Genomic DNA, 14,061 nt, shown 5'->3' with positions numbered 1-14,061 from the left:
TCCATCCTCCACCCAGCTGGTCAACTGATCCCTGTGTGCGGCTCAGAGAAGGGATTTCAAACACTGTGTGTCCAAATATCTCACGTCTGCTTGTGTGCCCTGTTCACATCTCCAGAGTTCGATTGATCGCTGGAGAAGTATTATGTGAAATGGCAGATCTGCCCATTTTTGTTTGGGAAGGAAAGGGCTTTTTCCCTTTTTCTTTGAGTCAGACATGAGACAGTGTAGGTAATTAGACAGTGAGTTAACCTCCTGACCCTGCACTTGGGGAGGCAGCCCTTAAGAAATGGGTAATAATGGAGTTTAAATATATCACAAAAACACTCACAGAGAACAGAATAGTGTGGATAATAAGGCGCAGTGAAATCTGTTGCTTTGGTGAAACCACTACTTAAATCTTTGCATGGTTATGTATGTAGTGAAATGATGCATGTGGCAAAAACTATTTTGTAAATGCATGCATTAGCCAGTTGCTAAATGTTTGTTCATATAAAATACTGTATAATACCCCCATGATAGTTATATATTGGGATTAAACATGGTCAACAAGTTCAGATGATCATTTTCAGAGTCACAAAGACTGCAAATATTATGTTATTTTGCTACTGGGTGGCTTGGCATTTCCTGTTACTGCAGATCAAGTTCAGATTTCTCATTTTTCTACTGACTAAATAACTGTTTAAATATGACATTTTCTCATTACTATCTAAGTGTCAAGTGTGCTTTTGCAAAAAAGGCAATTACAGCAGCATAATGTGCAAACACTAAGTTTCACCTTTCTACAGCAGATTGTCGTCATTTATTTAGCATGTTGTTTAGATATATATTTTACACTATAACTTTTGAGATGCGTCTTAAAACTTAAGAAGATTAAGGAAAGCAGATTAACTGTCTGCTTTTTTGTTGGGCTGAAATGTAATTGATTTTCAAAAGTCCTCCATCAAACAGTAATATTGTTTACCGTATTACACTGCATGTGTTGTTGTGCATTCTGATATGTTTAACAAATTGGATTGATTTAACATGAGATTAGTCTGAGCATGTCTAAATCAGAGAGAACAAAGCAATGCAGCATTCTTCAAAGCAAGCACAATATTGCTTCACTTGTGCTTAACGTTGGCTAAGTTCATGGGTTAGTCATGCTGGAGTTAGTCTATGTGGCACTAACCTCCTGTGAAAAAGAACAAAGCCCATAGCTGTTTTTGTGGAGCTATCTAAGAGGATTCAATCAATTACACGTAACATACTGGCCATATTACACCATCTTAACCCCTGTCCATTGTGTATGTACTGTGAATGTATTGTACTTGTTGATGTTTCCCAATCTAAGGTATTTTGTGTGTGGCTGAGGATTCTATGTCCAACTCCGAATTGCATCGTGGTCCCTTTAAATGACTGCACATTATATAATGTAATGTCTACATCACTAAACTGCTAAGATTTTCAGCTTCCTGTGGAGAAAAAAAGGATCCGATTCTCACATCTTGACACTTCTAAAATGTGTTAACTGTATTCAGAGCCAAGAGCTTCTGAGGCATTAAAGAACACCAACGCTCTCAATATAAACCCTCACATGATCAACACTGTCAAGTCAGACACGAGAGTGTTAGGTGTAAAAAAAAAGGTCTGAAATTAGTACTACTGATAAAGCGAGAGAATTAGACGTTAGAATTAGATGATATATGCGCATGCCTCTCAACAGATCGTCTTGACTTCGTGCTTTTACATGTGATCTTTTTCGTGAGCATCAACCACGCCTGTAAAGCTTGCAATGCATGATTAACTTTTAATTACTCCCAGTAGCCAAACAGGCCCACCTATGAATGATGAAGTACACTCACTCTACACTCACATGCCCCCTCTGTCATCATAAAAGGGATACGAACAAAAAATATTGTGAAATATTCATCCTTCCTTCCTTCTCTTTGTCTCTCTCTATCTGTGTGTGTGTGTGTGTGTGTGTTGTGTGTTGTGTGTTGTGTGTGTTGTGTGTGTTGTGTGTGTTGTGTGTGTTGTGTGTGTTGTGTGTGTTGTGTGTGTGTGTGTGTGTGTGTGTGTGTGTGTGTGTGTGTGTGTGTGTGTGTGCTTGTGTGTGTTGGGGGGGTGCGGTAAAAAAAAGATAAAGAGATCAGAAATGAGGGGGTCTATATACATGGGTTCTAAGCTTTTGTTTCCCCCTGGCTGCACGACCCTGGCTGTGCACAACTCAACCTCTGATTGTTGGAAACGGCTGTCAGTCAAAAATTAGCTCACGTGGTTGGCTGCCAGTGTCTTGCCCCTCCTCACCAGAAAAGACTGTGTTTATAAACAAAAAAAAACATGTATGGCTTTGCCACACCATAAGAAGATAACACAGTCCCCACACACTTTGCAGAGCCCTAACTGTCATATCTAACGTGCAAAGGAAAAGGCAGAGCAGTAAATCACTGGCGCCAGCCATAGTGTCATGGCAGTTGCCTTCTCCAACCATATGGCTGATGGGAGGCTGTCACACTGGTGATTGGAGCGATGACGGACATGCACATGCTGGCACAAGACGTGGCAGCCGGTGGCATTGCCAAAAGCGCCACTCTTGCTCTCCTGCTCTTTCGGCCGCTTAGTGCACAATTAGAGGGACACAGACATGATGAGCAGCAGACCTCCTCGATTTCACACAAAACGAATCCTGTCACTTTATGCAAAGCAGAGCTCGCCCACCACATATGTCATGTGTCGCTTATTGCACTGAAAGTGGGTTGATGTCAGAGGAAAAAAACACATTTTCATTTTTTGTTGTTACTTCATTTCAATCAAATATGAGGAGTAAGCCATTTATGTTCCCATGTGTCCATCTCTGTTTAGTATGAACACATACCTATGGACAGACTGTGAATGTTATTACAAAGGCACCTCCACAGACAGAGCAGTGTCCATATACTGACTGACTGGTTCTGATTTGTATGCAATGCTGGGTCACTCTTCACTGTTGGCCAAGATGTAACCTGCCAAGGAATAAATGAAAAGCGATGGAGCCCCATCTTCCTCAGCAAACAGGCTGCACTTGTGCTACATCATCTCTCATAATTCAATAAGAAGAGCTAATGAGCCTCCACAGTGGCAGCTCAAGCTCTCCTCCTTTCCCTGAAGTCCCAAAAGCAAACTTATACCACCTTCGGTTACACTTTACTTGACGCCGGCATCATACGTATGACACAATAGTGTCATAATAATGTCAAAACAGTGTCATGACACAGTCATGAACGAGTCATAAACATAGTGTCAATGTCATAAACATTTTATGGTCATGAAAAGTTGACATTGTTAGCCTGTCTTTATCATAACCAAATTTCACTTAATTATAAAGTCATAATGTGTTTTAGACATTGACATAATGTATATGACACATGCATGACTGCATTATGACAATGCTATGACACTGTTATGTCATATGTATGACACAGGCGTCAAGTAAAGTGTTACCCCACCTTTTCTCCCCTCTATACAGCCGTACTGCACAAATAGAGGAGCAATACAAAAACAGACCTATAGGGGGCAATTTTGCTGCACAGATAAAACTGCACAGAGTGGTCCTCCAAGTTTGAACTTGAGAGGACAGAGATGAGGAGGATTCTGTAAGTCCTTACATTTCTCGTTTTATTTATTTGAAATACAGTCCCATTCCCATCACATGCACTTGCAAACATTTACTTTCATATACATACACACAGAGCATGCACACACACAACGGCATGCATGTGAGGTCTGTCATTTTGGGCATGCTCCTCTTTGCTAGCAACATCAATGTTTTCCCAACTTAATCTTCATTAAGACATCCATTCTGCCGTTTAAGTACAAATTTGCCAACCAAATCAATGCATTTAATTATTATGAAATTGCCAAGGACGCTCTTGCTTCCTTATGTGTGATGTGATGAATTTAAACACGTCCATAAATTAAGCATTCTTACTCTCTGACCATTAAATTATCCTTTATTTACCTTTTCCTATCCCCATCTGAATTGATAGAAAATATCAACTGAGCTCTCTGGACTTGAATCCTGGTTTGTTTGCTTCCCATTGTACTCATCTGTTCGCCACATGCATCAAGACAATGCAGTCAAGACAACAAGCCAGAACACTGCGAGGCTGCCGGTATCTCTACTGGACCAAATTCTACTGACATTGAAAATATGCATCTACACATGAAAACAGTTTTCTCCACTTCACGCAAGTACTCTCAATAGACTTCCTTCCATTTCACATCAATGTCCTTCCCCAAAGAGAAACAATCTCGATTCACTGGATGAAGCCAGACACCGGTTTGTCAAGGCACAGCATCTCACACAGAGCTCTGTAGCTGTCATTTAATACACGTCTTCTTTCTCATGTGAGAAAGAAGTCAATGTGCATATGAGGACCTAATTTTGAAATCCACAGGGATCAAGATCAGCACGCTCTCCTCTCGCTAGAGCTCTTACCAAAAGACTTACAAACTATCCCTTGCAGATGTAACACTGACATTCAATCCCATGCCTTGGCAAGTCTCTTTCATGCTGCACCTTCATACAAAAGGACTGACCAGACATTGGTAAATCAAAAATAAATAAATATCTACACCCCAAAAACATACTTTAATTCCCACATCCTGTTTTCTAAAAAGTCCGGAGATAACACTTTCAATGGATCAAGTAAAATAGTGGTCTCTCCTTGCAGTTTAATCTCAAATCCCAATACTCTTTCAAATTTTGGGGTTTCTTTTTTCACTTGCGGAAGCACAGGGCGAAATCCATTTCCACAGACGAAGTATTAAACCAACAGCTCATAGATCAGTGTCAGCCAATCAGAACCCTGGATTGCGTTGATAACGCATTTCTCAATGTGGCTGTGATCTTAATGGAAAGTGTGGTTCCCATCACTCTTCATTTACACTGCCTCAGAACTCACGCACCTCAATTAACACGGCACATCACATCACTTTTCTCCACATTAAAAGGGCAGCAAGACAACACCAACAACCAAACAATTTGCAAAAATAAGCAGGAAAATACAAACAAGACTAATCTAAGTCATATGAATATGGCTAATTCTCACATACTTACAAAAACCTCTCCTCATCCCCCAACTTATGCAAGATTTGATCTCTGTAAGTCTACCTGTGACTTAAGTTTCTCTGGTTTGCACTGCAGCACTAATGGTGTTTTACCCTCAGCTATATACTTGGAATACCCAATGGCATGTTTGTCCTCATTAGTGTTTCTTGTAAGAGGCCATACCATACCATGACCTTAGAGGCCTCAGTTTAACCGCGGCATCAGGACTGTAGGGCCTCCTGTTTCTGCACACCTGCAATCTCCACATAAGACTTTGCTGGGTCCAAGAACACTTAAGGAGGGGAAAAAATATATTTATACTGTACTTTACATACATAGGCCAATATATGTGAGTCTGTGGGTGAATGAGGGGAGATCTATTTGAAAGTGCAAGCATGGATTAGTAAAACAACAAAATCTATTAAATCATGCAAAGTGGGTAGAATATGCTACAAAATTGCATTCCCACATTCTAACCATGGCTGGGGAAATATCCCAAAATCGACCGGGATTGCTTCCTTGCGCTGTTATACCTCAGAAAGTCAATTCATTGGACTGGTAATACGATGAAGTCATTAAACGGCCTTTTTTAAATCAGACATTTAATGTTCCCGGCTGATGAAAACTGAAGTAAAAGCTCTCTGTAGAATCCCTATTTAGGGTCCTAAAATTAATGAAGGAATTTTACACAGTTACACACCTTCCCCTCCGCTTAAATATAATGCAAGTTTTAAGCACCTGGGTATCTGCGGCACTCTCTAAGCATTGAATATAATCTCATAGCTGTTCATTAAAAAGCTAATCACTATTAACATGTTTAAATTCCGGGATTTTTTTTGTCAACGCGTGTTCATTTCTGTAAACAAGAAGGCTACAATGCAATGAAACGCTGGTTCCTCTAAACCTCTCCAGGATCAAAATAGGCAATGATGCATGGTGTAGGGCCCAGTGCAGTATGAGCAGTAATTAAACTGAACTGTGGTGCAAGGAGAGATTGCTGGCCTGTGAGCTGGCGTACTTCTGAGAGAAGCCTGAGGAAGATGATGGATGCGAGGCAAAAGCGTTTTTTTTTTTTTTTGCATATCCACTGCCTTTGTACATATGGGCCTCAAACGGGCTCTGATGGCTCTATAGACAGACTGGTATTTGTGTCACATGACCTCATTAAATGATGCTGAGGAGATTTGCTTTCATTTTCTGAGGCACACCAGAGGCAGCTGAGACCCCCTCTTTCTTTTTTTTCTTCTGCAGGACCCAAAGAGGGCTTAGTCAACCCGGAGTATTATTTTTTTGCATTTGCAGTAAAGATATGCTTCAGAGGGAAAATTAGTTTAGCTCATCTTTTAAATCAAAGTCTAAAATAAAACGGCGTCAGCCACAGAGACTGAAAGCTGAGGGTGGGAAGGAGAGAGAGAGAGAGAGAGAGAGAGAGAGAGAGAGAGAGAGAGAGAGAGAGAGAGAGAGAGAGAGACAGACAGACAGAGAGACAGACAGACAGAGAGACAGACAGACAGACAGACAGACAGAGACAGAGACACAGAGAACGAGAACAAGAAAGAGGACGAGAAAGAGAAAGAGAAAGAGAAAGAGAAAGAGAAAGAGAAAGAGAAGGAGAAAGAGAAAGAGAAAGAGAAAGAGAAAGAGAAAGACAAAGAAGTGTGAGAAAAAATATATAATCCAAAAATACAAATGGCTGCCAGATGCCGTACCAAGGACAAGTCTAGTTGGCTGCACTGCCTGTAAACTACCAGTCCTGGGGGTGTCAGGAGACAATGCCCCCACACTGAAGGACAAGCAGACCTGTGCATTACTCCAAATTACCTCTGGACAAAGGAGAGGACCTCAAACTAATGCCTGCCACAAATTTGCCCTCTCTCCCGTCCCATGTGGCGCCGCTAACAAGATCAACAGGGACACGGCCGGCCGCCGTTGAGAAATTTCTCACGCTGCCTTCGACATGAATTTAGTAGCTCCGGTTCATTATGAGACTGAGCTCAAAACTTACTTCAGGATTCTGAGCAGCATATTTTTTCATCTCATTTTTTAGAATTGTATTTATTTATTTCAAAAGAATGGGAAAAAATGTAGCTGACCATGCATATATCAGAGTGCGATAGAGTGACATTTAAGCGCACTGTTTAAGAATTTAGACTTTTTTTGCTTGGGTTTAAATAATTTAGTGGGGTTAAGCGGGCACGCATATAGTGCACACAGGAGAGACATTATACCTTCATTATGCCTTAAAGCCCAGGCAGCAATACTGATGTCTGCAATCCCTCCTACGCTGCTGCAGGCCTGTTGCATTGGAGATATGAGGACCTTGAAGAGGGTAAAGCCGCAAGTCTGACAAGGACCCCGAGTTTAAAATGCAGCACATCCGGAATCTGCATCAGGAGCTTAGAGATACCAAGTACTGTATAACCATGCAAAAGAGACGAAGTATCCAAGGCACTCTTCCCAAAAAAGTTAAAATAGCTTTATTAAATGGCTAAATCATTGTAGAAAAGTTAAAAACGCCAACATGTTTCGGCCAAGGAGTGGCCTTCATCAGGGCAGAGTCAATACGGAAGCGTCACTGGCGCAGGTAACAAAAGAAAAGTTTGACAGGGGTTTGACAGGTGATTGACAGGTAGGCGGAAATTGGTCATGACGCACCGCCTCCTCGTCGTCCTAAAAACACACACAACTAGGAGAGAAAAAGTGAAAGAATGAAAATGAAACAAAATAATCAATACAGTAGGGCCTATTCATGAAACAGTATAAAACAGGGGGTTCCCCTATATCAAGTCAAGATTACAACGCAGTGTAGGCCTACTAGCTATAGAAAAGGCATCATCTCAAATGAATCATTCAGTCCAGGAGTTGACGTGGCATTTAATTTATATATCCACCTATTCTCTTTCTGATTCAATATTTTTTGTCTGTCCCCTCTCCTAGGGGTAGAAGGGACACAGTCAATACCCATAGCACTGAATTTAACCGTTTTGTTATTGTGGGTCTCCACAAAGTGCCTTGTCATAGCATATTCGCAGTTACCAACCCGTGCCGCATATTTATGTTCAGAAAGGCGGTCCTGGAAGCGTCTCTTAGTGCGTCCCACGTAAAAAGCCTCACATAATCCACATTGCAGAATGTAAATCACATGGGTGCTCTTACAATTTATAAAGTGCCTGGTAGGATATGTAGCAAGAGTGACAGGGTGGGTAAAGCCTTTTGTCTTAGAAACCATGTCGCAAACATTACAGTGTCCACATTTAAAAGTGCCATTGGGCACCGTGGGTAACCATGTACTTTTTTCTTTTGCCGGCGTATAACTTCTCACCAGTCTATACGCCGGCAAAAGAAAAAAGTACATGGTTACCCACGGTGCCCAATGGCACTTTTAAATGTGGACACTGTAATGTTTGCGACATGGTTTCTAAGACAAAAGGCTTTACCCACCCTGTCACTCTTGCTACATATCCTACCAGGCACTTTATAAATTGTAAGAGCACCCATGTGATTTACATTCTGCAATGTGGATTATGTGAGGCTTTTTACGTGGGACGCACTAAGAGACGCTTCCAGGACCGCCTTTCTGAACATAAATATGCGGCACGGGTTGGTAACTGCGAATATGCTATGACAAGGCACTTTGTGGAGACCCACAATAACAAAACGGTTAAATTCAGTGCTATGGGTATTGACTGTGTCCCTTCTACCCCTAGGAGAGGGGACAGACAAAAAATATTGAATCAGAAAGAGAATAGGTGGATATATAAATTAAATGCCACGTCAACTCCTGGACTGAATGATTCATTTGAGATGATGCCTTTTCTATAGCTAGTAGGCCTACACTGCGTTGTAATCTTGACTTGATATAGGGGAACCCCCTGTTTTATACTGTTTCATGAATAGGCCCTACTGTATTGATTATTTTGTTTCATTTTCATTCTTTCACTTTTTCTCTCCTAGTTGTGTGTGTTTTTAGGACGACGAGGAGGCGGTGCGTCATGACCAATTTCCGCCTACCTGTCAATCACCTGTCAAACCCCTGTCAAACTTTTCTTTTGTTACCTGCGCCAGTGACGCTTCCGTATTGACTCTGCCCTGATGAAGGCCACTCCTTGGCCGAAACATGTTGGCGTTTTTAACTTTTCTACAATGATTTAGCCATTTAATAAAGCTATTTTAACTTTTTTGGGAAGAGTGCCTTGGATACTTCGTCTCTTTTGCATCCTATTTTTGACCAAAGAGCACCTTCGGACTACCAACTAAAAACGCCGTAGCCCTCCAACTTTTCCTATTGTTACTGTATAACCATTTTGAAGTGTGAGGTTTTTTCTCGCAACTTGCACAGGCAAGCCATTTTCACAGCCTTAACCACCGATGTAAATTCCTTTCAGTGATCAGGGCTTTTTACTTACCTGTCACTTCAGGTTGAGACACAAAGACACACGGTGACACTGTACAAATTAAGACGAACAAACTGACAGAACGTACCAGGCACGAGAGCGTGTGGGTGAATCTTAGATGTTGTCAGGTTGTCAGTGTCAAATGTACACCACAAAAGAAAATAGTTTTTATGTTAATTCAAAAGAGCCCATCATTATAAGATGTAATCTCTAGAAAGTTTGGATGGTGAACTATTCATCTGAAATGCATGTGTAGACTGCAGATAGAAATCTTTATCATTAAAGCTTGGTCATTTAAAAGACAGGATTTTGTGAGCACACAGTAATGGCTTGTAAATCTGAAGTGTCATCAAATGCAGGATGGCTTGTTCTCACTCCAACAGCAATGACATATAGACCTCACAATTCATTATGAGTGGATGAGGTATTTTGATGATTTTGCAAGAGCTGCCATTTTGCAATGAATCTATTGCATTATTTCTCCAGCCACATTGCAGTCTCACACTAACACAGGTTGTTGAAGGATAATGACTCTAAAAGCCCAGTGATGTGTAGAGTGGCTATGTCTAATACAAAGTGGCTCCGATCATTAAGTCGTTTTTTAAGTATTGCAGCACGCACAAGAGAGAGAGATAGAGAGATAGTTAGAGAGAGAACGAGAACGAGAAAGAAAGAGAGAGAGAGAGAGAGAGAGAGAGAGAGAGAGAGAGAGAGAGAGAGAGAGATAGTTAGAGAGAGAACGAGAACGAGAAAGAAAGAGAGAGAGAGATAGTTAGAGAGAGAACGAGAACGAGAACGAGAAAGAGAGAGAGAGAGAGAGAGAGAGAGAGAGAGAGAGAGAGAGAGAGAGAGAGAGAGAGAGAGAGAGAGAGAGAGAGAGAGAGAGAGAGAGCTGTAAGAGATGCAACACACTAGAGTATTTTCCTGCGTGTCTTAATTGTAATGCAGGGGTTATTTATATTTGACAAGTGTGATGCCGCAGACCCTCCTCCACCCACCTACCTTCTGCTGCGTCTCTCCACTGATGGCAAGTTCCTGACTAAAGACATCTGTCCCCCGTCCTCTTTTTTCCTCTATGTCCCTCAATCTTTCCCTCTTCCCCATACTCCGTTCCTCCTCTCATCCTGTCCTTCTCTCACCACAGCACATATACTGTATATATTCACTCTTTCTCTGCAGGGCTCCTGAGTGCATGGGAGAGGCAGAGGGGTGCAGGAGGTGGGGTGTAGTGGACAGGTACGCTGACATGGGGGGACAAAGGGGTCCGTTGTCTCGGGCCCAGGCAGATTGGGGGCCCATAATTGGGTTCCATTTCATCTAATGTATTGTGTAGGGGGGTGGGGGGGCTTTTCAGAGGATTTTGTCCCGGGCCCAGCCAAAGCTGACAGTGGCCCTGGTTGTGGATGTGCATTAAAATGCAACCCAAACTCTGTGGTGGCCGTGGCCAAGGGGAGCAGCACTAGATAGATTCACATTTTGTATCTGTCCTCTCTGCCTGTGCTTCTCCTCCTTTACTCCTTTCCCCTCCCAATCTCCTTTCCTCACCTCCCCTTCTCTCCTCCCGTTATGTCCTCTCCTCTGCCCCCTCCCCCCCCCCCCCCCCCAATCTCCGTTCCTCACCTCCCCCTTCTCTCCTCCCGTTATCTCCTCTCCTCTTCCCCCCCCCCCCCTCTCTCCTTTCCTCACTCTCCTCTTCTCTCCTCCCGTTATGTCCTCTCCTCTGCCCCCCCCCCCCCCCCCCCCCCCAATCTCCGTTCCTCTCCCTCCCCTTCTCTCCTCCCGTTATGTCCTCTCCTCTGCCGCCCCACCCACCCTTTCCCGCTCCAATCTCCGTTCCTCACCTCCCCCTTCTCTCCTCCTGTTATGTCCTCTCCTCTCCTCTGCCCCCCACCCATCCTCCTCCCCTTGGTCTCCAGCACGACAGCATCATATCTGGCTTAAGGAAGATCTACTTTCTCTTTAGTCTCTCCATGACCTTAATTCAGCCTGGAGCAGAGGAGAGCAAGTCACTGTTTTGAACTCTGCCTCTCGACCATCTTTCTTTTTTTTGGAGAGAAAGAGAGAAATGCATCAAGCTTCTCTCTCTCTCTCTCTCTCTCTCTCTCTCTCTCTCTCTCTCTCTCTCTCTCTCTCTCTCTCTCTATCTCTCTCTCTCTCCCTCCCTCTCTCATCTCATTCTCCTTTCTCTATCTGTCTGTAGTTTTGTAGTTCTTTTCTCCCATATGTCCGCAGGCAAGTGTGTCCAGCACTGCAGCTCTGTCCTGCTCAGACGCTACCCTTTGACCCTGCTGTCAGGAGAGCTGTGTAAGAGAGGAGAAGATGAGGGGAGAGAGGGGGGCAGTTCAGTTGTGAGACTGAAAACACACTCCTGAGTGGAGGTGGTGGAGGAGCCATCATCTCCTTGGGAGGGACGGGGGAAAATGTTACATGGGCTGATGCACAGCCTTCCTTGTTGTTTTGTCTTGAGATGGACTGTTTTTGTTATTGCCTTGAGGTAAACTTGTGTCAAATGAACCGCTACAGATTTTTGGTTTCGGTTTTCTTTTTTTCTCTCCCTTCAAATGTTCCTGGACTTACAGTACTTTCCTGAAGTAGATCACCAAAGAGGAATGCTTGCACACTCAAATATTCAAAGCAATGAGCTGTCACATTGTTTCATTGATCAGTGAGGACAACACAGGATAAAGTATTACAAAGATATGCCTGTGCCACACATCAAACTACTTCCAATATTCATTCAAATGACAGTGGAAGGAAATGGAATAGCTTTAGTCAAAAAACAAATACAGGGTTTCACTTCAGACTGTTTCAAAACTAACAAATAATCTGAAATAAAATTACTTGATAAATATAACAAATACGTCCCACACAAATCCAGGAAAACTCAGCTTTTGGTCCAATTTGTTTTTTTGCAAGCTCTTTGACATGCATAGTGTCAAAAATAAAACAGCAATCAGAATTGGTTTCCTTTCACTGGCTTTCATAACAAGTGACTCATTATTCTGCACCAGCCTGTCTTTGCCTGTCTAAATAAGAAGCACCCGACCATCATCTTCCGTAATGACTGGACACTGTTCTTATAGTTCAAGTGTGTGTACAATTGCAGGGGAGAGTGGGAGATTTCATTTCAAATCGCAAAGGTCGCCATGATGTCAAGCAGGCTATGTTGTGTCTTAAAGGTGGTATCCAAAATTGGAAGGCCATACAGAATGTCACAGACACTTTGGCAGTTGCAGTGTCTATAAAACATTTTTAATATACTTTTTCGTCTAGCTATATATTGGAGGGCTAAAATAAACTTTGAGTTTAGGCTTGGCCAGGGCTTGCAATGCAGCAACAATCCTTGGTGTGATAGGAATAAAAAAACAGGTTTCTCAACAGATATGAATAGCGCGTTACTTCTAGGTATTGATAATTACATATTGTCTTGTTAGACTATTTCACATACAGCATGCCATGTCTGAATTAATAAATGTTAATATTTCTTGCTTTGCTGTTTTCAATCGTTCTTTTCTATCATGAATTAGTTAACAGTGTCCACATGCATAAATCCCCAACATCCACCAACTTTCTGCAGAAAAATGCAAAAATTACTAGCCAATGCACGTGCCATGCCCAGTGGGGCTCGTGTGTTTTTGGGGTGTGTACCGTACATGGATCACCAAACTCTCCAGTGGTCTCATTATCCATTCCCAAAGAGCAGGACCTTTCACTGAGGCAGGCACCGGAGAAATGAAGAGAAATCCCTGTCACTTCAGCATTCTGTGGACACAGCTCTCTCACATCTGTCTCTGGCCTGAGACCTGAGAGGAGAGGGACCGGCACTAAAGCGACGCCTGCACAGCACATGATTTAAGATTTGGGAACGTCGGCTGCCTGTCACAGACAGATGCGAGATGACAGATACAACAACATATTTGCCCAAGGTTTCCAAAGCCCATCCATTGTACTCTGTGCATTTAATAATGTAATTGTGGCACACATGACCGTGACAAGGGACTGGAGCACACAATGAAGAATAATGGCAATCTCAGGTAGGCTGGGAAAACTCCATCAATTTAGAGCATCCATCAAGGCAGCACACACGTTCCAGTAAAATGTGAGACGTGGTGCCCTTGGACGAGGGGAAGAGTGGTCGATTCAACCACAGGAAACAATGGGGCTGGATCTAGTGGACTGAAACGCTGGGTGGAGAAGGGTCATTACTTATCTGCCTTTGTCTCAGATGAGAAAACAACAGCAACGTGGAAAGACGGATCGCCTGACTGTAGCAAATTTTCAGTAAACTGCACAACTGAAGAAATGGAGTAAAAAGATTCCACTTCCACGTCTTTCAGAATCTGATAATATGAGAATGAACTTCCTAACAATAGAATCATTTGTCAGGTTTTTTTTAAGAAACCAGGGCTGTTGTTCACAGAATCTAAAGGAGGATGAGAAGCTGAGACCCAGAGGGCATTGCACAGGTGTTTTAGCTGATAAAAGAGTACTTTTTGTATGGCACCTATCAATTCATACATAGTCTTATTCCACTTCCTGCAAGAACTTTCTCTCTCTCCTTAAGACCTCACACTGTAGCCTGCCATCACATTCCCCCTA

At 42.6% G+C, this 14,061-nt stretch overlaps 1 protein-coding gene across 1 annotated transcript in view; it reads right to left on the bottom strand.

Moving 5' to 3' along the window:
• The window catches only part of astn1 (astrotactin 1), a 222,081-nt gene that overhangs the window by 64,835 nt on the left and 143,185 nt on the right, over positions 1-14,061 (bottom strand). The gene's annotated exons all lie outside the window — the stretch shown is intronic.

The sequence above is a fragment of the Engraulis encrasicolus genome, chromosome 16, assembly GCF_034702125.1.
Source record: "Engraulis encrasicolus isolate BLACKSEA-1 chromosome 16, IST_EnEncr_1.0, whole genome shotgun sequence".
Lineage (NCBI taxonomy): Eukaryota > Metazoa > Chordata > Actinopteri > Clupeiformes > Engraulidae > Engraulis > Engraulis encrasicolus.
This window is presented reverse-complemented; position numbering and strand designations above follow the sequence as displayed.